This window comes from Perognathus longimembris, chromosome 5 (genome assembly GCF_023159225.1).
Source record: "Perognathus longimembris pacificus isolate PPM17 chromosome 5, ASM2315922v1, whole genome shotgun sequence".
NCBI lineage: Eukaryota > Metazoa > Chordata > Mammalia > Rodentia > Heteromyidae > Perognathus > Perognathus longimembris.
In genome coordinates this window covers 62,059,008-62,086,684 of record NC_063165.1, presented here as the reverse complement: position 1 = coordinate 62,086,684, position 27,677 = coordinate 62,059,008, and the positions used below count along the sequence as shown (strand labels likewise).

Below are 27,677 nucleotides of genomic sequence, written 5' to 3'. Positions count from 1 at the left end.
TAGAACTATTATTAATAGTGCCAACATAACCACTCACATTGTATAATCCCATAGGTAGAACTCTAAGGTAACATTTATTTTCCTAAAATACACAAATATGTAAGATATTACAGCATCCTTAGTAGGAAACATCCAATAATGGGAATATTTGCTCTACTACTCGCCACTAATACAAGTTAATTAACTGCATTAGATATGTTTAGCTTATAGCCTTGTAGATTTATGATTGATGGCTGCATTGCTTTGGACTTGTGGTGAAAATAATGAATTGCCATGACAAAAGCATATATATGAGAAATTAGTCACGTCTCAAGCCAAATAATAAAGAAAATAGGATCAGGGTCCCACAGACTCCAGAGAGAGCCTGCTACATTCCTAGTGACCTAAGGATGTTTTATTATGTCCCACCTCTTAAAGGCCCACAACACCTCCCAGTACCTCCACTCTATGGACCAAACCTTAACATAGGAATGTTTGGAAGACATTCATTCAAACCATAGCATTTGCTCCTCTAATCTTGCTATTACTTAATGCTAAAAGGCTTTCCTGAGAACTGATTTTAATGTGCTTCCATATAGTATTCACTGACAAACCTTCACATGATAAAATCATTCTTTTAAACTAACTTATTTTATTAGTGTTATTTTATTTAAGAAAGAAATTGGTCATTGGGGAAGAAAAATTTCCATTTGCTAAGAGTATAGGACACTGGAAAACAATGCTTTTAGCCAGAATTATTACCATAAAGAGAACTTCATGAAAGGAGCATGATATTCAAGGGTAAAATAAATTGATGATACAGCTTAATCTGATGCTTGTTTGAATTTTAAACCCCTATCACCTTTGATAGTTCATCTGAATTATCATTTTCATTGGACTGAAAAATTCCAAGGAGATTAGAATAACACACCACTTGGGATGTCTGTGGAGATATTTCTAGAGATAATTAGCACATGAAATAAATGAATTAGTCAGTGGATTGGTAGTATAGTAGTAGTATTGAAAGGTGCTTAAAATTATTGGTAGATAGCGCATAATAGAAGGAAGTAGGAATTGGAGATATATCTTTAAGAGTTATATATTTACCTGATTCCTTGCCTTTGCTCGTCCTCTGTCTTATTACTGTTGGCTATGAAGTAAAGAAGATTCTGTGCCACATGATCTTACTGCCAAGATGTTCAGTTAAAGCACTTGAGGCCAAAACCATGGAATGAGCCCTCTGAGACTAATACTCTGAAAATAAACTTTTCCTTTCTTAAGTTGTTCTCTTGAATATTTTGACATTTGTGCACATTACATCTCAATTAAATTTGGCCTTCTGAAAGGTAATACTATCTTGAAATTCTACCTTATGTTATTTAGCTTGTGACAACCAGAATAAAATTACTTAAGAGCACAGATGTAACCAGTGGCTCACACCTGTTATCTTAGCTACTCAGGAGGCCAGACCTGAGGGTGGCAGTTCAAAGCCAGTTTGGGCAGGAAAGTCTGTAAGACTCTTATCTCCAATTAACCACCAAAACGTCAAAGATTGAGCACTATCCCTGAACAAAAAATAATAATAAAAATAAAAAGCTCAGGGACAGTGCCCAGCTTGAGTTCAAACCACAGGACTCCCAACAACAACCAAAAGAGTACACATGTGCTCCTAGTGTGTTGCTGTGATTTTTCTATGTTTTCTAATAGCTGAGATGACATTCTTTAGTGCAACGCTTAGGCATCAGAGAACAAAGTGAGTCTGTGAGATCTGATTTTGACTTCTTTGAAATGCTTCATTTAAATAGAAAGAGAAAAAAGAAAAATTCAAAGATATTATCACTAAAAATAAAGAACTGTTTTTAACTTCTCCATCCCTCTCTTCTCTCCTTATAATCATTTTTATTTTTCTCTTGACTACGTTTTTAACAATTTTAATCTGCATAAGCTGCAAAAGTTATCTCAGCAACTATATGGTCCCCTAATCTCTATGTATATAACCATGGAATTAAAATACAGCCTAGCATTAGTAGTAGGCCTCAGAAGAACCAGTTTTCTTTGTATGTTACCACTACTATCTTCCCCAACATGGCTTAATGGATGTTGGTCAGTAGGTTGGCCAGACTGGCTAGCATAGTATTACATACACACAAATGAAAAAGACTATGATTTATAGACTACTGAGTGAGAGTAAAATCACTCCACAAGGCTAAATGGCATGTTTTAGACTAGAAAAAGGGTTTTTGAATGAGTAAAATCACCAGATATTACTTCAAGAAACTTGGACAAAGTCATGATACAGTCTTCATCTAACTCAGATTTGGTTGAAGGAATACAAGAGTTACAAAACAAGTGCTACTAAGAGAAAAGGAAGAAAAGGAGTCAGTGCTGAGAGTTTGCAGGTTGTCTACAACTTGCTCATTTATTTCATATAATTTAAAATCAAAAAGGGCATTTCTAATTTTACAAGTGATGCAAAATATTTTTGTTCTAGTGGAAGAAAGGATGCTCGCTTAAAGAAAAACGGTGACATTACTTATATTACAATAAGAAATGGCACAAAATATACTAATCTGAAGAAATGATGACATATGTGTAGACAGAATAAGAAATTTAAACCAAAAAAAATACAATAAGTACAGTTGTTCATTAGATACTTAGAAAAACCTTGTTTCCCCCCAACCCCTCTATTTTTTTTTTTTTTTTTTTGCCAGTACAGGGCTTAAACTCAGGGCCTTGTGCCCTTACATATTTTTTTCATTCAAGGTTAATTTAAGCCACTCTTCCAGTTCTACCTTTTCTCTGCTTACTTCTGCCACAGTTGGCTTCAAACCAGATCTTAGCATCCTGAATAGCTAGGATTTACAGGTGTTAGTCACTGGCCCCCTAGTGGTTTTCTGAGGGGTTATTTTCTTTGTAGTTGAGAGCATCTATTTGACCTACAACCAGTTCAATTGTCCCTTTTAACTGTTTATTTTTATGTAAATTAATGTTAAGGACAAAATACAAACATTTTAAGTTTTTCCCCACAGTATAGCATTTAACAAAGTAATCCCATCTCAAGTCTAAGGTGGAATTTATTATTACAGATAAATCAGCAGGAAGCCCTATTCATCATCCACAAGCTTGGCTACCATCTGTAACACAATGCTTATTACTTCAATGTCTAAACACTACTATGATACCCTTGTCTCAGAGCTATCTAAACTCATTAGCCTCCTCCAATCGGACTCATCAAATCACAGCTGCACTAAAATTCCAGTAGTTCCCATCAGGCAGCTGCAATCCCTGACACTTGGCAACTTCTCATGGTGAGCGAACTAAACAGGCCCTCACTATGCCCTCCTTGAATATGACAGAAGCATCAATTTAGAACAATTATCTATTTTATTTCTAACTAAAAGCAAGCAGCTGCTAAAGCTAACATCTAACAATACGGAGAAGGCAGGGAGTTTAGATAGGAGACCAAATATGTGTAAAATAGATTTCTTCCTTTCTAACAGTTGTGACAAATACAGAAATTGTTGCCAATACTACACTGAGGTCCGTCACCATCAAGTTACAATCATCTGGAAATTTCCAGAGTCCCTAGAGAAAGACAGCATTTAAATACAGTTCAGAGGGTCCGTTAGTAAAAGTCCTAGGACCCAGATGCAGTTTAGCTGAGTGCATTCTTGTAGAAGGCTAGTTCTGTGCTAACACTGACAAAGACCTTGAACTTTTGCAACTTTAACCTTTTTTTTTTTTTAAGAAATGCCACACTCTCAGGCTAGAACAAATAACATTTTGGATGCTAACAATCCAGAAATTAATCTGGTAAACATGTAGGAATATTTAGAAAATACTAATGTGTGTCTGAAAAGATGGGTACAGATGGTTAACACAATCCTATCTACTTTGGAGGCTGAGATTTGAGGATGGACTGAGGTTCAAAGCCTGCTCAGAAGGACAAAGCATATGTCTCTTATCTCCAACTAACCAGCAAAAGGCTGGATCTGAAAATGGAAAAAGCTAAGCAAGAGCTTGGGGCTCTGAGTTCAAGCCCCTGTTCTAGCAGACAGACAGACAGACAGACAGACAGACAGACACACACACACACACACACACACACACATTGTTGGACTCAGTTAACTGTAACCATAGTCAGGACACAGGGGATGCAGAGGTGAGTGGACCGATGCACACTTTATTTTAGGAGGGCCAGGGTTTATATAGGGTTAGAAATCCATTCACAACTTCAAGAATAAAATTAATACAGAAAGCTATCCATATCAATACAAAAGTTGTGGATGTCACTACTGCAAGGGATGTCGCTACTACAAAGCTTGTTGCTACCACAATAAAGGATCAAACCAGTCAAGGCAGAACTCTAACTATCACCTAGCTACTATTCCCTCAAGACTAATTATCTTAGACCAATGACTCCTCTATTTACTGTAAAAAGCTTTCACTGGAGCAGCTGGGCAAACAAGTCCCCCCAGGGAGGATCTATGGGGGGGAGGGGGGAGATTCTCATGACAAAGCGGCTTCCTTAGGCCAACAAACACAGGAGACTCTTAATGGAGATGTTTCCCCATAGGCCTATTAGTTTGCTAATTAGGCGTCAGAATTTCTGTGCCAAGGCTGTTTCCCACTAGTCAGAGAAGTTGTTCAAGTCATTGAACAGTGGTGATCTCCTCTTTAAAAAGGAGACACTTTAATTCTTAACCAGAGAAACACCTTTGTTGTTTAATTCACTCCAGAAAATTCTCATGAAATACTTGAGTGTAAGAGCTCTTTGGAAGACCAGATAAGGCCAGAAATTTACTTTACCCTCTCATTATCACTGTTAGGCCAGAGTTCCAAAAGAGCAGACACAGGAAATTTAAAGTCCGTTTTCATGTGATCATCCTTCCATTTCCACTTTTAATGGTGGAAATAAGTAAAACAACCCTGACATCTGCAGGCAGAGGAAAGCTAAAAGATTTTTATTGAACAAAGAACTGCAGACAAGGTTTGATTATGAAAGACTTACAATCAAAGAATCACTAGTAACATGCTAATGCCTCAAGTGAGTTGGATGATTGGGTAATTTGGCCCTCTGTCATTCTGACATCACTGTGCCCAGCCACTCCAATCAGAGGCAATTAGCAATGTTCAAAGTTCTTTCACATTTCTAAGCTTTTGCACTGCCAATTTTCTCTTCTACAAACTCAATTCCCTCAACTTCTTCTCTAAACATGGGGAGCTTAGACTGGCTCACACTTTCAGGCTCATATCCATCCTCAAAGTTCAAGGACTTAAGAGACTGAGCATTGTAAGCATCTATCTGAGTTTAGGAGGAACAAGAAAACAATCCAAAGTTAACTTGAGAGGAACATGGAATGCAATGGAGGAGCAAAGAGTGAGTAGAGTATACACTGGAACCAGTCATTAACACCAAGGGTACCTTCAAGGCAGTAAATTGGCCAGGCAATAGGAGCTTACACTTGTAATCCTAGGGCTACTTAAAATTGTGGCAGAAAATTCCAGGAAACCTCATTTGCACTCAATCAGCACAACACCAGGCTGGTGTGGTGATCAAGTGGTCGAGTGATGGCTGTGAGCAAGAAAACTGAGCAAGAGCACACAGTCCCCAGTTCAAGCCCCAATATTAACATTAAAATCATATATAAGATCACACCTGAGTTCCTACTATTTACCCTGAAAAAGTGTCAAGAAACTAGCCTCTAGTAAGCTACACCTTATAGTACTGTCATACAGGATTTACCCAGTTTTTATTTCAACTTCAGAGTAAAGACATAAACATGAGCAACCAATTCAGAAAATAAATGCAGGACAGATTTTCTGAAACTTTCTTATCACAAATAATGTGTTATTGATTTCATTTTGCTTTGTTTTTTGCCAGTCCTGGGGCTTGAACTCAGGGACTGAGCACTGTCCTTGGCTTCTTTTTGCTCAAGGCTAACACTCTATTATTTGAGCCACAGCACCACTTCTGGCTTTTTCTATATATGTGGTGCTGAGAAATTGAACCCACGCAAGCACTTTACTACTAGGCCATATTCCCAGCCCTGTCATTGATTTCTATAACAATTAAAACACAGAATAAACAAAATTTTGTGAGCAAATTAAAGGATTGGGGTAGGAATGTTTCTATAAATGAAATGAAATAACAGTCCCAGACATCAGTAATTGACTGAAAATTGCAGTTTAAGCTGCAGAAAGGTGAAAAACACAGCACAGAATGTGTCATGCCATAACCGGAGCTTTTTTATTTCCCACCAGTACTTAACATATGCTAAAGAGGTGGGAAAATACATTGCCTACTACAGTGGAACAGGACAAACACACTTTTGCTCTCCTTCAGTCTTTTGGCTAAGTTCTGGATTTGGGTGGCTAATGACATCACCATCTTGACTAACTTGATATTTAAGGCAGCAGGGATTTTTTTTCTACAAAAAATAAACTATGCCACTAATGATGTAATAAAAAAGTGTGACAACTTGTCACACACAAGACTTCCTCTGCAGCATTTTCAAGTTCCAGCACCATCTCCTGAGCAAATGAAGGAACTATGCTTTTAGAAGATTTGCAGCAGGCTTTCAGGTGTCCACTGAATCATGAATTATTAGAACCTTGAATTTAATTCTATACAATTAGAAGGATGCTTAGAATGTGATCAAAATAACAAAAAAGGAAAACTACTGTTGTAGTGATATACTAACTGAACCTAAGAATTTACCTGGAAAGCAAGCACCATCTTGCAAAGTAAGATTTGATATTATCTGTGCCTGTTTAATAATTATATTAAATGTCATACCCAGGTATAGGTAAATAAGCACAAAATACACATTTGAACATTATAGCTTAACATATGAAATTTTCTACAATATAACCAAAACAAATACAATGTGGGGAAATAATATCTCCTCTTAAACTTTTTTCTGATAAATATATAAGTCACTTAATGTAGCAATAACATATTTTAAGAGGGTCAGTATTGTGTGATGGAAGAGCATGGATATGGGGTCTACAAACCTCTTTCTTGCCTCACCTCCATCCAATTTCCTGCCAGAGAAGTATACTCTCCAACTCTATGCTTGTTTTCTCCCTTACCAAATAATGGTGAAAGTATCTTTTGATGATTGTGGTGAAAGTTAAATAAGATAATACATGTAAAATCCTTTTATATACTATCAATAGCATTTTTTCTTTTCTCAAGGAACTACATTAATGCTCATACTTTTAAGATTTGCAGGAATTAGTGTTCCCAAGCTTGAATGCTTATTGTGTCTCTTCTCATTGACCTTCATCCAATTTTCTGATTTATCCTACAACTTTACACATGCACTCAGCCACACAATCACAATGTGGCATTAATTCAATGCTTCAGGCACCTGTCAGGTTAGCCCCTTCTATCCACACTGTTGTTCTAGTCTCAGAATTAATACTCCTATTTGCAGATTTTTTCACTATCCCTTACCTATTCCAGAGTTAACTCTTAATAAGCAGATACTTGATTGATTATATAAAGTCCTAAATAGACATGAGCAAAGAGTCTCCATTGTGTTTGTGGAAAAGCTCAAAACTTTAGCTTGGCCAACAAAAACTTCACAAATTCATAGCAGATTGTAGTTGTGATCTCAGGGACAGCCCCCTACTCCACCCCACCCCCCACAGCTGTATTTCCCATTCCCAGAACACTCAGAACACTTTCCTTTAGCCATACTGAGAACTGCCTTGGAAAATAGTAAGGATAGAGAAATATTCAGCACAGTATCATTGCCAAAAATGAAATAATACCAAGTCTGGAATCACACATCTACTGTTTGACAAACATGGGATTTCAACAGAAAATGATGATTATACCAATACCTAGCCAGGGCTATGGGCTCATATCTTTAATCTTGATTACTCAGAAGGCTGAGTTCTGCTGATTGCAGTTTAAAGACAACCTGGGCAGAAAAATCCATGACCAACATCCAATTAACTACCAAAAATCCAGAAATAAAGGTGAGGCTTAAATGATAGAGCTCCAGCCTTCAATGAAAAAAAAAGTACTGGAGACTGAGGTCCTGAGTTGAAGGACAAAATATCAAACAAAACAACCAATTCCTCACTGAGAATATTATGAAGGTAATGTAGTTAAATCAGTATTTCATAAATCTACATCTAAGTAAATTCATATGTGATTTAAATGAGAACATAAAAGTATCTGGATAAAGGGATTTCAAGTTTTCTAACTTGGGAAGTGAGTCAGTGAGAAGCTTAAAAGCAAAACACAAAGATCAGAAACAAGGAAATAAAAGATTGGTTAATCTGACACATAGTATTATGTTGGGAGTTATCACTAACAAAAGCTTATGTAATATTTGAGATACTTGTAAAAATTAAACTGAAAAACATTTTACAGTTAATACCCTGTATTCAAAAATGTTTTCAAAACCCATTGATTTGAAGACAGCCTGTCAGGAAAGTCCATTAAACTCATTTCCAAGCAACCACAAAAGAAATGTAGCTGTGGCTCAAATGGTAGAGTTCTAACCTTGAGAAAAACAAAATTCTCCAAGTGACAGCAGAACAAGTCCTAAGTTCAAACTCCAGTAATAATATATTCAGAAAGAAAAGGAGAAAAGAAGAAAAGGAAGGAAAGAAGGAAGGAAGGAAGGAAGGAAGGAAGGAAGGAAGGAAGGAAGGGAGAGAGGGAGAGAGGGAGAGAGGGAGAGAGGGAGGGTAAAGTAAAACAGAAAAGAACAAAGTCATCCAAATGAAAAAAGTTTAAAAAATAATGACAATTTATTAAAAATGTTTCAAACATCCATAAAATAAATGAAGAATTATTACTTTGTATTATTATTATAAATATGATGTACAGAGAGGTTACACTTACACAAGACAGTTAATGAGTGCATTTCTTTTTGGACAATGTCACCCCTTCCCTCACTTTTTTCCAGTTTTTCCCTCACATCCCCACCCACAAGTTGCATAGTTCATTTTCAACATTGTGTCTAGTGAGTACCATTGCTGCATTTTTTCACACTTTGTTCCTCCATTTCTGTGTCCTCCCCTTTACTTACTTTTAAGTAATTCCAATTTCACAAATATATTTAAAGCTACAAAACCAAGTTTTTAGTCAAGCTATAAACAAGTACATATATATTTGAGAGTGTATAAATTATCAACATTTTCTACAAGGCCTACTGAAAATATGTATAAAAATGACTAAAAGTGGGGACTGGGAATGTGGCTTAATGATAAATTGCTTGCCTAGCATTCATGAAGCCCTGGATTCAATTCTTCAGTAACACATAAACAGGAAAAGCTAGAAATGGCATAGTGGCTCAAGGGGTAGAGTGCTAGCCTTGAGCAAAAATGCTCAGGGACAGTACCTAGGCCCTGAGTTCAAACCTCAGGACTAGTAAGAAACAACAACAACAAAAAAGACTAAATGTATAAATATTCTTTAACCTTTGTGTTTCATACATTATAACAAAACAATAAGTAGAAGCAATTAAAATTATATCAGGTTAATTTATAACTTTAAAACAGTAAAAATATAAAATAACTCACAGGTTTGAATATATGATAAATAATAGAATGACCTTTAGGCATCACCATGATAATCTAGAGATGACAGATATATAGGTAGATTGGGAGATGGATGGATGGAGAGAGAGATAGACAAACTTTGAAAGATAGATTTAGAAATATATTTGTTGATCATTATAAGATCGTAAAAGCTTCAACCAGTGCTTAAACCTCTCCATTCATCCTCAGTTCTCAAAGTACCAGAGTATACCAGGTTTGCAATTTCAAAAGAGCTATTTCAGACCACACTGAATTGAATGTGATGTTTGAGGTACTAAATCCCAAATGGTTAATGTTAGTTGAATGAACTCTTACATTTCTACTTAGCTTTTTCACAAACTGAACAGCATATCATCCTAGAATGGCTTACTCCAGGTTTTAGCACCCAATTAAGCCCTCTGCTTTTTGAATTCACGTATCTGCATTTAAAATTTAAGCCCTTCTCATCTTTCTTTCTCTGGTGACTTAAAATCCTTCATAAATCCTTTACTGAATCTAAGCCTAGTCTCTTCCTGGGATTCACCTGACTTAGCAAAAAAAAAAAAACAAAAAAAAAAAAAAACAAGCTGAAAGTAGTGAAGTGGAAGGGGAACTTTATAAATGACATGTACACAATAAATTTATTAACATTTACTATATTTCTACTGCTTGAGAGCAGAAAAATTTGAATTTACAGCTTAGAATTATTGAAATAGAAAAGAAACTATACCAAGTGCTTAGGAAAATGGGCAGTGAGAGCATATCAATTACTATGATCTCTACAATATTATGTATTTTAGCTCTTATCCCTAAGAACAGCACATTGAACAGTGCTTTAAACATATTTAAAGTATTTGATAACAGTATGCTATATGCTTATAAATATTGAACAGCTATCATTAGATAAGATTAGTAGAGAAAGAGGAGGGAAAATCTTAAAGACTTTTATTAACATAGAGCTAACAAGTGCTACCTCTCTGAAACCTTTATAAAGGGAAGAGATTATTACCTTGAATTCAGATTTCCTATGTCCAAAAGAGAAATGTATGCAAAGAGATTATCCTCTTCCAAGTGGCATTATCATGTGAAGTTCAAAACTGAATTGTACCATGGACCATGTAAGGCAAAAAAAAAAAAAAAAAAAAATCTGAAATAAATGTTAGCTCTTGGAAGGTCAGGAAAACTTGATTAGGCCAAGATTGTTCTAGAAAGCAAATCGGGCCTCGGATGTAGAGCTGGCTGCAGCTGAGGGAGCCTTTGATGAGAACCTGGGTGGGGTGGAGAGTGAGGGGCAGGGGGAGGTGGGAGAAGTCAGAGGCTGCGACTCATTTATAAATGGCACCAAGCAGGACCCAAAGCCTAAGCTCCAGGAGTGTGAGCAAGTGCTGTGCTTTCGTGGACCTGTTCTTTATGAAGCAAAGTGTGTGAAGGTTGCCATAAAGGACAACCAAGTAAAGTATGTTATACATCACAGTGGTTGGCATAAAAACTGGGATGAGGGCTGGGGATATGGCCTAGTGGCAAGAGTGCTTGCCTCCTATACATGAGGCCCTGGGTTCAATTCCCCAGCACCACATATACAGAAAACGTCCAGAAGCGGCACTGTGGCTCAAGTGGCAGAGTGCTAGCCTTGAGCAAAAAGAAGCCAGGGACAGTGCTCAGGCCCTGAGACAAGCCCCGGGACTGGCAAAAAAAAAAAAAAAAAAAAAAAAAAAAAAACTAGGATGAGTGGGTCCCAGAGAGAAGAATGCTCAAGTATGTGGACACCAATCTCCAGAAGCAGCAAGAACTTAAGAAGGCAAATCAGGAGCAATATGCGGAGGGGAAGATGAAAGGGGTGGTCCAGGGAAGAAGACCTCCAGCCTACAGCAGAAGAGCGTTGAAGTGAAAACCAAAAAGAATAAGCAGAAAACAACTGGCAATGGAGATGGTGGCAGTACCAGTGAGACACCCCAGCTACCTTGGAAGAAAAGGGCTCAGGTAGATCCTACTTTTGAAAATGAAGAAATATTTATGAACAGAGTTGAAGTTAAAGTGAAGATTCCTGAGGAGCTGAAACCATGGCTTGTTGATGACTGGGACTTAATTACCAGACAGAAACAGCTGTTTTATCTTCCTGCTAAGAAGAATGTGGATTCCATTCTAGAAGATTATGCAACTTATAAGAAATCTCGGGGAAATACAGGCAATTAGGAGTACATCACAAATGAGGTGGTGGCCGGGATCAAGGAGTACTTCAATGAGATGCTGGGCACCCAGCTGCTCTACAAATTTGAGAGGCCTCAGTATGCGGAGATCCTTGCTGACCACCCGATTTCCCCATGTCCTACATGTATGGAGTGCCTCATCTTCTGTGGCTGTTCGTTCACATTGGTACCATACTGGCCTACACTCTGCTGGATGAGCAAAGCCTGCCATTACTACTCAACTATCTCCATGATTTCCTCAAGTACCTGGTGAAGAACTCTGCAACCCTATTTAGTGCCAGCAATGACGAAGTGGCTCCCCCCCCCCCGCCCCCGCCGCCTCGAGTACCACCTGAAGGCCATGTGAGAGCCCACATGCATCTGTGGAACATGTTGCAAGCATGCACACATTGGGGATGTGTGTGACACTTTGTTCCTAATCCTCCTCTTATATAGACGGTATACTTCGAAGATACTAGTGTACTACAGAATTGATTATTGTTTTGTTCTGTTTTAAGCAGAGAAAATAAAAGGGGTTACCACTCAAAAAGAAAAGAAAAGATTGTTTTAGACTTTTTTCTTCCAAAGGTTGGAGGACATTTTCTTTGAAGCATATGAAAGACATGGGAGGAAACATTCTCCAGTCCCCTGGGACCCATACAACAGGAGTCTATGCACCACCTCCAAGGCCTTTCTCTAGCCTATCTATGCCTTTGTTGTATGAAAGCACCAAGTAGTGTTCTGCTTTAAGACAGGGCCTCCTTCAGCATAATCAGCATTTTCCTTCAAAAGTCACTCCCCAGTTTTTCAGCAAATATTCCCAGGAATGGAGTCCTTTCAACCCAGCACTGTAGTTGGCCACTGGATCCTGAGAGAGCCTGGCTTTTCTCTACTCTGCCAGTCCTATCCTCTACCACCTCTTGTGCCCAACACCCCCTCTCCCCCCACACACACCGAGGCCCTCTCCATCCCTAGGAGGCAGCACTTTGTCTGGCAAGCACCTGTCCTCCATCTTCTACCAGTAGAAAAGCACCTTTGTGGATGCTTTTGGAGCCCTAAGAGGATTTCCATCCTGTCTTACTCATTAAAAGCCATTTTTCTAGATTCTCCAAGGCTTTTGCCACCATGGGTCACAACTAATTTTCTTCACATTCTACCAATGACGATGTGGCAGAAATAAGAAATCTTCTGAGCACATCTTGAGCCTTGAACATTGAAGATATTAAGGTTATAGATCTGCAATAACTTTTTCTTTCCTTTATTGTCAAAGTGAAGTATAGAGGCATTACAGTTTCACATGTAAGGCAGTGAGTACATTTCTTGTTAAACTTGTTATCTACGACATTTTTCCATTGCCTCACCACTCCCCATTTCCCTCTCCCACCATGAGTTGAACAGTAGTTTACACCAAATTGTTTTTTAAGTATTGCTTTTAGAACTGTTTGTCATTTTATCCTTTGTCTTTTGATTTTGATATTCCGTTTCCCTTCCCTAGTTCTAATGCTTGCATATACAGTATCCAGGGTACTAAGATGAGATACAGTGATAGTGTGGGTAAAATCCACAGGAAGGGAATACAAGAGAAAAAGAAAAGGGTACAGTTCCACATGGCATGTTAAAAATAATTACAACAGGGCTGGGGATATGGCCTAGTGGCAAGAGTGTTTGCCTCATATACATGAAGCCCAGGGTTCAATTCCCCAGCACCACATATACAGAAAACAGCCAGAAGTGACACTGTGGCTCAAGTGGCAGAGAGCTAGAGCTAGCCTTGAGCAAAAAGAAGCCAGGAACAGTGCTCAGGCCCTGAGTCCAAGGCCCAGGACTGGAAAAAAAAATTACAACAATGGTATAACACTTGTTTCTATAACGTGGCATTCATTTCACTTAGCATCATCTTATGTGTTCATAAGGGCATAAACATTGGGCTGTTGTGATCTTCTGCTATGACTAGCCTTAACATGTACTAATTATTCCTTATGAGGGAAACCATAGAGTCCATGTTTCTCTAGGTCTGGCTCACTTCCACTTAGTATAATTTTTTCCAAGTCCTTCCATTTCCTTATGAATGGGACAATGTTGTTCTTTCTAATAGAGGCATAGAATTCCATTATGTATATGTATCACATTTTCCTGATCCATTCATCTACTGAGGGGCATCTGGGTTGGTCCCATATTTTAGCAATGACAAGTTGTGCTGCGATGAACATTGTTGTGCTGGTGGCTTTGGTGTTGTCTTGCTTGAAATCTTTTTGATAGATGCCCAAAAGTGGAACATGCAATAACTTTTGAAGATTTGAATTAATAAGACCTCAGTTCTTAATCTGCTCATGAAAAGCACCTGTCTGTAGAGGGGACCTCAACTATACACCCTTGATCAAGCATTTTCTTATCATTGGCTTTGCACTTGATTGTGCATTAAATCATTAGAAAGCTCCCCGATCCAATAGTAACTGTTGCTCTTATAAAAGAAAATGTGGCCATAGAAGAGTAAAGAATAAGTACAAAGAAATTTCTTAATACAGAAAAAAAAAATGGACTCTACAAACCATGGACTAGCCTCACAAGGAACTGAGTGTGCTGTCATTTTAATCTTGGATTTCAAACCTGCAGAGAAATTAATTCTTTTATTTATATCACATCTGTTGTAAGTTGTTATGGAAGCCCTAGCAAAGTACTACAAATATATTAAGAAAAAGTACACCTACAGTGAACAACATATGGTGGATTTTTGTCCTGCTGATGAACTTAAAACTCATCTAAAATGCTTAAATTCTCAGGAATAAGGAATTAAATAAAGAATTTAAGCAAAGAAGTAAAGAAATTTGTTCGGATATTTCAAAGGTTTTGTTTGTTTGTTTGTTTGTTTGTTTTGTATGTGTGTGCTGGGTTTAAACCCACTCTGGCTCTAGTCATTTGCCTGTATTTGGCTTCTAGACTCTAGTCTTAAGTTTTGAATTGACTTAAAATACTCCACAATGAAAAATACAGCAGTGACTAAGAACAGACAGTTAATTCTTGTCATAAGTCAGTAAACAACTCTTCTCTTGTCAAAGCTTGCACCCAGGTCAAACAAGATTATTTTGCATTCACTGAATAAAATTTTCTAAGTGACTCTCAGGCCAAATGGTTTGGTAAAAACAGACTACATAGCTTGCTATTTAATGCATTACTGCAAAAGCATTTTTTAAATAAATAACAGGTTGTGGAAGACATTGAGACATTTAGCCCTCTTTGTCTTTTGTTTTTTTAAGTGATACAGGCAGATCTGATGAGTGTGCAGATTAACTATGATGTAATGAGGCTTAAAATAAAAAATAGACCAGAAAATGTACATGGAAATGAGAGTTATCTTCTCTAAAGACAATTAAAAGACCATTTTGTTCCAAAATACTTCAAGTTAGTTAAAAACGTTTTAAAACTCTTGTCTTCAAAATTTCTTCTACAACCATTGATGCAAACACCCTCCATATTGGTCTCACATAAGATTATTTGTGCAGTTGATATAAGAAAGAATTTGTCCCATGGGAAGAGCAGATATTCCAAATTTTCGATTCTTGAAGCAATGTCTTTTAGAGTGTGTGGTGATGCTCGTGATAGATAGACAACCTCATCTAAGCAGTGCTAACCTATCACCATCTTCAATGGCATGTTGATTTCTTAATTTTTAGAATTATCATGCTTCAAGGAGAATCGGGTATTGAAGAAGAATTTGGAATAATCTTTTTTTTCTTGTATGCTATTTCTCCACGGTAAGGTCAAATTAAGTTTTAAAAAATACTTAAGTTTCGCAGTACCATTAGCATATCCTAGTCACTCAGGAGACTCTGAGGATTAAGATTCAAACCTACCCCAGGAAGAAACATATGTGTGAGACCCTTATCTCCATGAAACCCAAATGCCAGAACTGGAGGTGTGGTTCAAGTGGTAGAGCACTAGCATCAAGGAAAATACTAGGAATAGCAGCCAGGTACTGAATTCAAGCTCAAGTACTTGCATAAAACTAAATAAGTGAATAAAGAGATAAACCTGAAACAAAACAAAACAAAACAAAAAACATAGCACTGGATTTCAGTAGCAATGATTTTCATTTCTGAATCTAGTTATTTGTGCTCAGATTATTGGGTTTCATTGTTATATTTCTTCCTTGTGTCCTATCGTCAAATGGGAATTTCTATCCTGTGCCAAAATATTCTGTAGGCAGATAGTCGTTTTGTCCTGTTTTGACAGGCACGTTGTAAAGTAACACATCAAGTTTTTGGTTTTTATGCTTTGTAACTAAAATTGGTATATTTCAATAGAAGCGTGGGCTTTGTTTCAATTCTTCTTGGTTTCTGATTCAAATTCAAACATACCTGAAGCAGTTTCAGTTGAAAAGTTATGTAGGTACTAGGTAATTCAAATTTTAATAAACTAAGACTTTCTACATAATTCTGTTCCTAAGGATTATAAATTAAGTCACAATTCCATGGATATCCCATAGGATGTATTTGTGTTCTGGTAACTTTATTCTACTTATGCTATATTTAACTATGTATTCAATTTACTACACAATTTGTTATATATTGAATCTATTTATTATATTATCTCTCGGAGTTCTGATGATTTTATTAAATTTAACTTAAATTTCATCAGTGAAGCTTTCCATCCTTCATATCTCTCTATTGCCTTTTTATCTCATGCCAGCTTACTTTCCAATTTCCAATCTGTTATTATTTCTGTGAAATATATGTTTACTTAAAATCTCCTAAGATGTGATTTTAGCTCATGGATATTTTTTAATTGTAACTTTCTAATTCTTGACACCTTAGTATTTCTCTTGTGTCAACCACTCCCTTCCTGAGTGCCCTTGGCCTAGATGTATGTTATGCCCTCTACCTTTATACTTCAGGCTATAGTATATCTATGTTGCTGTTATATGTGGTCGTATCTGAATTAAACATTTGGTATGCTGTTTCGTATATGACAGTTATGCTTTTTGTGAGGCTTCTTATAATTCCTTCCAATATCAAGAATGGAGAAAATTGACTATGCATTGCATAATAAAGGGGACTATGGTCTAGATTCACTGACAGATATTGGACAATTCAAAATTTCAATACATTTTATATGCATATGGAGATTAAAATAAATAAAGTAATAAAAATTTCACAAAAGTGGAGATCTATTGGGAAACATTGATATTTTGAACTATCTCTGCTAAATGTATGTAATTTTTTTTTTTTACTAAATCATTTCAAGTCATAGAAATGAAGGAAGAAAGGAAGGAAAAGAGAGAGACAAGCAGGCCCAATTTTACCATGTAGCCATGTAGACTCACGATATAACACATACACAGAGAAACTCATGCTGCTAGACTTTTCCATTTTAAAAAAATTATTTAACCCTATCCCTAGGACCCATGATACTTTCTGAGGAAACATCCCATGCAGTCGCCATTTTTCTGGAAGAATTTAAAAACTTTAATTTATATTTTTCCAACACCCTGATCTCATTATCAGTAAACTGGCATAGAATTAAGGGGACTGAATTTCTGGGAACAATAGCACCACCAGATGCTATTAGTCTATGAACACAAGGGGAACATTTTATATTCACTGTCACATTCTCCCTTCCCTTTGGGGTGTGTATGTGTGTGTGTGTGTGTGTGTGTGTGTGTGTGTGTGTGTGTGTGTGTGTGTGTGTGCATGCATTCACACACAAGTATAGCAATGTTTTGGTTTGATGTATATTGAGTTATTGATAATGGGGGAGAGCTGATGGTTATTTTTTTAATTTTGTTTTTATATGAGTCAATTGCTTGATATTTACTGTTATCCCACTTTTTTTCCTATTTATGTTTCCTTTGCCCATTTTTGTGTCTCCCCAGAGCTGTGTGGTAACCTGCTTAATCTCACTGTTCCTTTGTCTTAGAACCCTCCTCCTTCATACTTACATCTAATGCCTGATATAACCTCTGCTCCTCACAGAAGACAGAACAGATACAATGGAGACAAGAAACTAGTACATACACAATAATCCAAGAATTATGAAAAGAGGTTGCAAGAGCTTCAGGATTCAATTCAAAGACCAAATTTACATCAGGCGAGAAAGAAGAAGAGTAGATAGGTAAAGAGAGAAAATACATTAAGGAAATAGAATAAAAAAATCTCAAATCTTCAAAACTACAGCCTGTTTGGTGCAAGAAACTTCTGAAACATCCAGAAAGCCAAATTATAAAATAACCTCTTCACTCCATATTACTGTTAAAACTTCAAGAACAGAAAAATAAAGAATTAAAAGCTATATACAAAGAAAGGTGTAACATTTACATGGGAAAACTAATTAGTATAAAGGCAAATTTCTCAACAGAAATCAAAATAGCAAGGAGGACTGAGACTGATGTATTTCAAACTGAGAATGCTATACCCAGGCAACATTTCGTTCATAACTAAAGGACAAATAAATATATTCAATGTGCACATTTCTTAATTCTAACAGTTAATATTAATGGGTTAAAAGGTCCAGCATAATGACAAATTAGAAATAGCCAGAATTCTTTTCTCCATAAATAAAAAGAACTCATTGACCATAACCCAGCACCAGATTGGTCAGGTGAAGAAGGGAAGATATTGAAACATACAAGGATTAGACCCAAATCCAAGAAGCCACATAGAAGCAATCAAGTAGGAAGAAATCTCAGGAAGGATGATGAAAGTAGCATCTGATATGAAAGGCTCTCCCAGAGGAGTGAACGAAATGCAAGCAGGTAAAGTCGGTTTATCCCACCCAAATCAGTATCAGGAAAACACACGCACACGCACACACACACACACACACACACAATCACATATATCTGAGCACTGGACTGGTGGCTCATGCCTGTCATCCCAGCTACTCAGGAAACTGAAATCTGAGGATTATAGATCAAAGCCATCCTGGTCAGGAAAGGTGCTGAGATTCTTAACTCCAAGTAACTAGCAAAAGTCAGAAGTAGCTCAGGCTGTAGAAGGCTAATCTTGAGCAAAAAGCTCATGGATAGTACCAAGATTCTAAGTTCAACCTTGGGACTAGCACAAGGAAAGAAAAGGAAAAAGAAAATGAGAAGCAAGTTTATTACCTGCCCTGGAATGGAGGAGGAAGTTCTAGTATGCTGGGATATTCAGATATGACATTTGGAAAGGAAATAGCAGAGGCTAAAAATCTACAGCTTGGGAGTATTTCTGTGGGAGCTCAGAGAAAATGTAGTCTCAGTGGCCTGTGATCAGGACACTTTCCCCCAGGGTTAAGTGGCTCATGGAAGACTGGCCAGCATCTGCTGGATCCAACTCAGGCTGCAAAACCCTTGGCCTTCCTATTCTGAGAGCACAGACTCAAAGGTCTTTGCTCTGTATCCTACTGTGGAAAGTGCTGAGAAGTCAAGGGAGAAGGTGAATAACCACTTTTCAGCAACATTAATAAGGGGCTGCTGGCAGCTGCTTCCCCCACCAACATCAGACACATCTTGGGGAAACATCTTTATTACATGACTCAAACTCATGTGTATGCATACCCATTCTTTTCTCCATACTATTTGCTGTTTCAAAGTGACACATTTCACTAAAATAAAAATTGCTTACAGGCCATTTCAGTAAGAAGAGATCTGTCAACTAATATAATAAAGGGAATGGTCCATGGAAAAATAATTACAGTGGTACACACACACACACACACACACACACACACACACACACACACACACCAAATAACAGCAGGAAGACATTCCTTAAAAAAAGAAACACAAGGAAACAATGAAACAAAATGCTGGTTCTTTGAAAAAGGAAGATTGATTGACCAAACTGTATTCAATTTCACAAAAAGTAGAGGAAAAAAACCAAATAAACAAAATAAGAAATGAAAAAGGAAGCATTATAAGAAACATAATAAAGGTTATGAAGGATTATTTTAAAAACCTACACTCCAGTAGGTTGAAATTCTAGAAGAAATAGATGAATTTCACAAGACATACAAGCTGATAAAGCTCTACCAAAATGATATAAGCCACATAAACAGACCAATAAAAATGATTGAGTTTGAAGAAGGACTAGAAAGTCTTCCAACAACAAAGACCAGGTCTTGAGTGATTCACAACTGAATTCTATAAGATCTGTAAAAAATTCTATAAATTAGAAAGAGAAGGAGCACTACCAAACTCATTCTATGAAGACAGCATTATACTTATCTCAAAACTGCAGGGAGCCCAAACAAACAAACTACTAGAGACAAATCTCTTTTATGAACTTAGACATAAATTCTCTTATTAATTATTTGTAAATAAAATTCAACATGTAATCAAAACCTTTCAATGTGAGTAAATTAATTTCATCAGCAAGATGGAAAGGCTGGTTTAATGAACATAAATTAATAAACAGAACCAAGAATAAGAAACCCATTATCAATAGACGAAGAAAAAGCCTTTGACAAAGTACAGCATTCTTTTATAACAAAAGTTCTGAAGAAACTAGGAATAGAAGGAACATACTGGAGTTTAAAAGGCTTTCTATGACAAACCTCGAGCCAACTTTGTACTAAATAGTGAAAATCTAAAGGTATTTCCTCTGAAATTAAGAACAAGACATGTCCATCCACTTTCACCATTACTTTTCAATATAGTATTAAAATTCCTAGACAGCAATAAGGCAAAAGAGTGATATAAAAGGGATCCAAATATGGAAGAAAGAAAGAAAGAAACTATCCTAATGTTCAGATAGTAGTCTTATATTTAATCTAAAGGACCCTACACACTCCACCTCTAAACTCTTAAATTTGATAAATATGGTCAATATTAAAGGAGACTTTAAGATCCAGGACCTGCAAAACACACAAACAAACAAAAATCCAAGGATAGTGTTTCTGTATACCAAACAATCAATAGATGAAGAAATCTATTTTGTTTACAAAAGTACCAACATGTGATAAAACATGAAACAAACAAAAGGAAGAGGAAGACCACAACAACAAAAACTAAAACACTCGTGAAATGAAAGAAAACACCAAAACTTGAAAGAACTTTTGCATTTCTGGATTGGCAGGCTATTGCAAAAATGGACATATTACCAAAAGAAATCTACAAATTCAATCCAACACCCATCAAAAATTACTCACTGAGGTAGAAAAAAAAGCAATGTAAAAACTTACATGAAAACATAAGCGATACAGAATAGCTGAAGTGAATCTGGATACATTAAAAAATGCCCTGAGGTATCAGATTCCAGAACTGACCCTTTATTACTGAGGTAGTAAACTTTACCCAGAGGTATTAAATTCCAGAACTGAAACTTTCCTTCGGTACTGGCAGAAAAAATAGGTGTAAAGGAAAAGGGAATAGATTTGAAGACCTGTTAATAAACACATATGCTTAAAGCTATCTGATATCTGATAAAAGAGATATGTGAGGAAAATAATCCTCTTTGTCAAATTGTGTTGTTAAATCTGGATATCTGTATGCCTGATTTGAAAAACTATTTGGATCTCACAGATATGTACAGATTTTTTTACTCAGCAGCTGCCTAATATGAATTCTTCCTAGCAGCATGAGAACATTCTCCTTAGTAGACCATATTCTAGGTTATAAAGAGTCAGTAAAAAAGAAAGAAAGCAATAGAAACTCACTATCCTTTTCGACCTTAATGTAATAAAATTAGAACTTAGGTGAAAAAAAATCACAGAAAATATTCAAATTCATGAAGCCTGAAAAACACTTTGTTGAATATGAATATGGATTGTCAAAGAAATAAAAGAGAAAATGCAATAGTTCCCAGAATACCAGAAACTTTGTGGCACAGTAAAGCCAGTTTTAAATTAAATTTTTGTATTTATAAGGCTTGCAACAACATAGTAAAGAGGTCTCAAATTAATATTCTAATTATATATGCCCAGTTCTTAGAAATACACGAACAAACTCAATCACCAACCAATAGAAATAACAAACTTTAGAGCAAAAATAAATAAACTAGACATGGAAAGAATTATACAAAAAGGTTTTCAAAATGAAAATGTTTTCAAAAGGTAAACAAACAAGACTAAAAATCTGACCAAAAGGGAAATCACCTAAAATTTGGGTAAAATCCTGTTTGTTTGTTTTCCTTTTCCTTTCTATGAGGTAAATCTGGTCCCTTGGTGTGGCTATGGTCCTGTTATGGCAACAATGTGCAGTATATATAAATATGAAATAAAAAATTCTTATAGACAGCACTTAGAAGCATTTCTGCTGTACTGTGATAGAATATAAGAGAAGTTCTGCAACTTTTGTCTATTTCTTTTCTTGGCAGACTTGGTCAAGAGAAATATGAAATAGCTCAGGAGTATGAGATGAAAGGTCTTAAGGTCTCTCAAACCAAGAAACTCTGAACAGCCACATGAAAATTATGTGGTTATGATGGTTAATCAAAACTTCAAGGTATATAATTATTTTCTTCTCCCTAGCAGCTTTAAGGATTCTTTCCCTGGACTCTATTGAATGTGTTTTGATCACAATGTATCAGTGGGATGTCCTATTCTGGTCTGGTCAATTTGGGGTTCTAAATGCTTCTTGTATCTATATAGGCCTATCCTTCCAGATATATGGGAAGTTCTCTGCTAATTTCTATTAAATAGGTTGCCTATTCCATTAACTTCTTTCTCTAGGTTTTCCTCAATACCGATTAGCCTTAAATTGGGCTTCCTGATCGTGTCTTGGAGCTCTTGGAGTGATCTGTTTTGTGGAGGATTGGTTTTGTATTAATTTTTTAACTTTCTCCATAGATTCTAGAGAATCTTCAGCTCCTGAGATTCGATCCTCTGCTTCATCTAGTCAGGACTGTAGGCTAGCTACTTGATTTCGATTTTCTTTTCCTTCTGACTGGTCTTTAATGATGATTTCCATGTATTTGCTATAATTATATCTTAGGTCCTGCATGGACTTCTTTACTTCATGAATTTGGTTTTGCGTGCTGTCTTTCAAATCTTTTAGCTGGGTAGGTATCTTTTCATTTGACTCTTGATGTTCATTTATCTTTCTATTTGTCGAGGCCAATGGAACAGAATTGAAGATCCAGAAATGAACGCACAGAACTATGTCTACTTAATCTTTGATAAAGGAGTTAAAAAATACTCTAGAAGAAAGATAGCCTCTTTAACAAATGGTGCTGTCCAAACTGGTTCAACACATGCAGTAAACTAAAAGTAGAACCTTACATATCACCCTGCACCAAAATCAATTCCAAATGGATCAAAGACCTCAAAATTAAAACAGATATCCTGAAAACACTAAAAGAAGGTGTAGGAGAAACACTTGGGCTCCTTGGCACAGGATGAAACTTCCTTAACAAAGACCCAGAAATGTAAAAAAACAAAGAAAGGATGGACAAATAGGACTACATCAAAGGGCAGAGCTTCTGCAGGTCAAAGGACATAGCTTGCAAGATAAACAGAAAGCTCACAGATTGGGAAATGATGTTTACTGGCCATACTCTTGTATGGCCTCATATCTAAAATATATGCAGAACTAAAAAAAAAAAATATTCCTCCAAAACAAAACCACAAAGAACCAATAACCCCCTCAACAAGTGGGCTAAAAACTTAAAAAGAGACTTCTCTGATGAGGAAATGAGAATGGCCAAGAGACATATGAAAAAGTGCTCTACATCACTGGCCATAAAAGAAATGCAAATCAAAACAACATTGAGATTCCATCTCAGCCCAGTAAGAATGTCCTATATCAAGACAACGAACAATAACAAATGTTGGATGGGATGTGGCCAAAAGGGAACCCTACTTCATTGGTGGTGGGAATGTAAACTGGTTCAGCCACTCTGGAAAGCCATATGGTGATTCCTCAGAAGGCTAAACGTAGAGCTCCCCTATGACCCAGCAGCCCCACTTTTGGGTATCTACCCAAAAGACCACAAACAAAATCACACTAAAGCTACCAGCACAACAATGTTCATCGCAGCACAATTTGTCAAACATAAAATATGAAACCAACCCATATGCCCCTCATAGACGAATGGATCAGGAAAACGTCATTCATATACACAAAGGAATTTTATGCCTCTATCAGAAAAAATGACATTGCCCCATTTGTAAGGAAATGGTAGGACTTGGAAAAACTTATACTAAGTGAAGTGAGCCAGACCCAAAGAAACATGGACTCTATGGTCTCCCTCATAGGGAATAATTAGCACAGGTTTAGGCTAGTCACAGCAGAGGATCACAAGAGCCTAATAGCTATATCCTTATGATCACGTAAGATGATACTAAATGAAATGAACTCCACGTTATAGAAACGAATGTTATATCACTGTTCAATTACTTTCAACATGCCATGTGAAACCAAAGCTTCTATTGTTGATGATCCTCTTGTATCCCCTTTCTGTGGTCGTACCTGCACTATCACTGTATCTTATCTGAGTACATTGGAAACCGTGTGTACTGGTATTAGAACTAGGAAATTGAAAGGGAATATCAAAATTGAGAGACACGGGATAAGAAGACAAACGACTAGAAAAGCAATACTTGCAAAACTGTTTGGTGTAAATCAACTGAAAAACTTTTGGGGGGGAGAGGGAAAAAGGGAGGGGAGAGGGAGGAATGAGGGAGGAGGTAACAAATAGTACAAGACATGTATCCAATGCCTAACATATGAAACTGTAATCTATCTGTATGTCAGTTTGACAATAAAAATTAAAAAAAATAATTACACACAAAAAAACTTCAAGATAGGTATCCAAAGATTACAAATACACTGGGACGAAGAATCACTGTAGATAAATTAATTTAAACTTGACTGGCAGCTACCCATTTATAAATGCTAGATTTTGGTGAATGGAATTCACTCACAATACTCTATTTCTTTGCATTTTGAGTTCTGCTCCCTAATTTGTCAGCATATGGGCTGAGATTGGCAGTTCATGCTTAGGAACTAAAACCTGTAACACACATAAGAAAAAATAACAGAATATCTATGATCTTAATGCAAAACATGTTGTCATCTATTGTTAGAGAAAATGGGATGCAAATTTCCAGGACCTAAATGAATGTAACTGAATTTCATTTGTCTCATAAAGATTCCAAGAAGCATAGTAAATCAGTACAATCCATCAAGGCATATCTTTTAAAGAAAAGAACATGATGACTCACATCTATAATTCTAGCTACTCAGTAGGCTGAGATCAGGAAGATCACAGTTCAAAGCCAGTGTGAAACAAAACTTCACAAGACTGCATCTCAATCAAGTAGCCTACACTTGATACCTCAGTGATGGCACAAAACAAAAATAAGGGTATTACAGTCCAGGTTGGCCCAGGCCAAAAATAGTTTATATCAAATATCACAGCACACAAAGGTTCAAGTGACAGAGTATCTATCTACAAAACACAAAACTTCAAATTCAAATCCCAGTACTGCCTTAATAATATATATATTATATTATAGGTATACATATTATACATACATAAACACAGAAGCTTTCATATGCCTTTCATTGAAATAATAAATTTAGAATTAATTTGAGGTATTTCATCTCATGTCTGGTCTTAAGGTCAAGGTTTTCCATACTTGGATGGGAAGGAATTCTGGACACTGGTTCTTTGGAATTATTTAGCTCATGAAAACACGTTTACTTTGGTACTGAAAAACAGAGGGAGACTATAAAAAAATAATCTTGATGACAACAGAATTGTATATTTTTTCCACCATCTCCTTAGTACATGAAATAGGTTTTCAGTAAATACTATGCAATTGATTCTGTATGACTTAAAATTATGAGGCATGGAGTAAAACTAGAAGATCTTTAGAATGAAGAATCAAAGAAGGAATATAAACAGAGAAGGAAAGGAGGAAGTATGGAATGAAAGAAGTAAAGAAAAAATAAGAAGAAAAAAAAGGCTAGCAATAACAACAAAAACCCTCATAAAAGAGTCAACATGCTGGGCTCTGGTAGCTCATAGCTATAATCTTAGCTACTCAAGAAGCTAAGATCTGAGGATTGAGTTCAAAGTCAGCCTCGGAAGGAAAGTCCCTGAGACTCTTATCTCTAATTAATCATCAGAAAACCGGTAGTGGTGCTGTTAACCAAGTGGTAGAGTGCTATCCTTGAGCTGAAGCCCAGAATTTAAGCCTCATGATGGACAAAAAAAAGTCAACACATTAGTTTCTTAATTGAAACTATTTACCTTATTTCTTTTAACTACACTTTTTTTTTTGTCAGTGATGATTATCAACAGAGGCTGACTCTCACAAAGTAAATTTTGTTCTTTTTTCTTTCTTTTTTCAGTGTTTTTTTTCTTTATTGTCATAGTGAAGTACAAAGGGGTTACAGTTTCATATGTAAATCAAGTACATTACTTATCCAACTTGTTACTTCCTCCCTCATTTTCCCCCATCTCTGCCCTCCCCATTTTCCTCCCCCCACAAAGTTGTACAGTTGGTTTACACCAATTGGTTTTGTAACTATCACTATTGCAATTGTTTGTCTTTTTATCCTTTGTCTCTCATTTCTGGTATTCCCTTTCCCTTCCCTAGTTCCAATACACATCTATACAGTATCTGGGGTACTAAGATCAGTTACACTAATAGCAGGAGTAAAACCACTGGAAGGGAATATGAGAGAAGAAAAGGTAGAGTTTCACGTGGTATGTTGAAATTAACTATAGAAATGATATACCACTTATTTCAATAACATGGAGTTCATTTCACTTCGCATTATCTTATGTGTTCATACGGGCATAGCTATTGAGCTACTGTGCCCTTCTGGCAATGTTAATCCCACAGATTGTAAGAAGATCTTCACCAACCATACAACAGACAAAGGCCTCATATCTAAAATATATGTAGAACTCGAAAAATTAAATTCCTCAAAAAAAACCCTCAAAGAATCAACAACTCCCTCAACAAATGGGCTCTCGACCAAAAAAGAGACTTCTCTGAAGAGGAAATGAGAATGGCCAAGAGACACATGAACAAGTGCTCTACATCACTGGTCATAAAAGAAATGCAAATCAAAGCAACTCTGAGAGTCTACCTTACAGCACTAAGAATATCCATTATCAGGAAAACTAATAATAACAAATTCTGGAAGGGATGTGGCCAAAAGAGAACCCTACTACATTGTTGGTGGGAATGCAAGCTTGTTCAATCAATCTGGAAAGCAGTGTGGAGGTTCCTCAGAAGGCTAAACATAGAGATCCCCTAACGATCGAACAGAGTCTCATTTTTGAGCATCTAAAAAGCACATAAAAGCCACCAGCACAACTATGTTCATTGCAGCACAATTTGTCATTGCTAAAATATGGAACCAACCCAGATGCCCTAAGCAAATGAGTGGATCAAGAAAATGTGGTACATATACATAATGGAATTCTATGCCTCTATCAGAAAGAATGAGACTGCCCTATTTGTAAGGAAATGGAAGGACTTGGAAAAAATCATATTAAGTGAAGTTACCCAGACCCAAAGAAACAAACCCTATGGTTTCCTTCATAGGGAATAATTAAATTTTGTTCTTATACAAGACTATTCACCTGAAAGGTAAAGCTTTTCTTCAAATGCTAATATTCTTCAGTTAGCTTTCTCATGCTGAAATAGAAATTTACTTTCAACTATTTTTGTCTAGTTGTTTCATTGTTTATCAGTAAGTATAAGAACCAGTAAAACATTGATAATCAATCATCGCCTTGTTATTTCCAAGTGTTCCAAAGTAAGTGCAACCTGCACATCCTACATGATGGAGGAACAACTCATAGATTTCTCATAGGGAACAAAGGTGCAGAGTCACATCCAGCAAATCTAATATACTTGGGAGTTGCGCCCACCTATTGTTTTCACCTCATATCAGAAGTAATGCACTAAGAATATCTTCCTTACCTCTTACTGTGTGAATGTGTAAAATCTTGTACAATTTGTCATGTTCAAGTGTCATTTTTTGTCTTTTATCATCCATTGTGTTTATTTGCAGACTTATAGGAGGAT

At 36.5% G+C, this 27,677-nt stretch overlaps 1 pseudogene across 1 annotated transcript; it reads left to right on the top strand.

The window, feature by feature from the left end:
* Nucleotides 1–11,272: 11,272 nt before the first annotated feature.
* Nucleotides 11,273–12,137, top strand: LOC125351113 (annotated as a pseudogene). The gene has a single exon (XR_007210911.1). The product of XR_007210911.1 is annotated as a mortality factor 4-like protein 1 (transcript).
* Nucleotides 12,138–27,677: the final 15,540 nt, after the last annotated feature.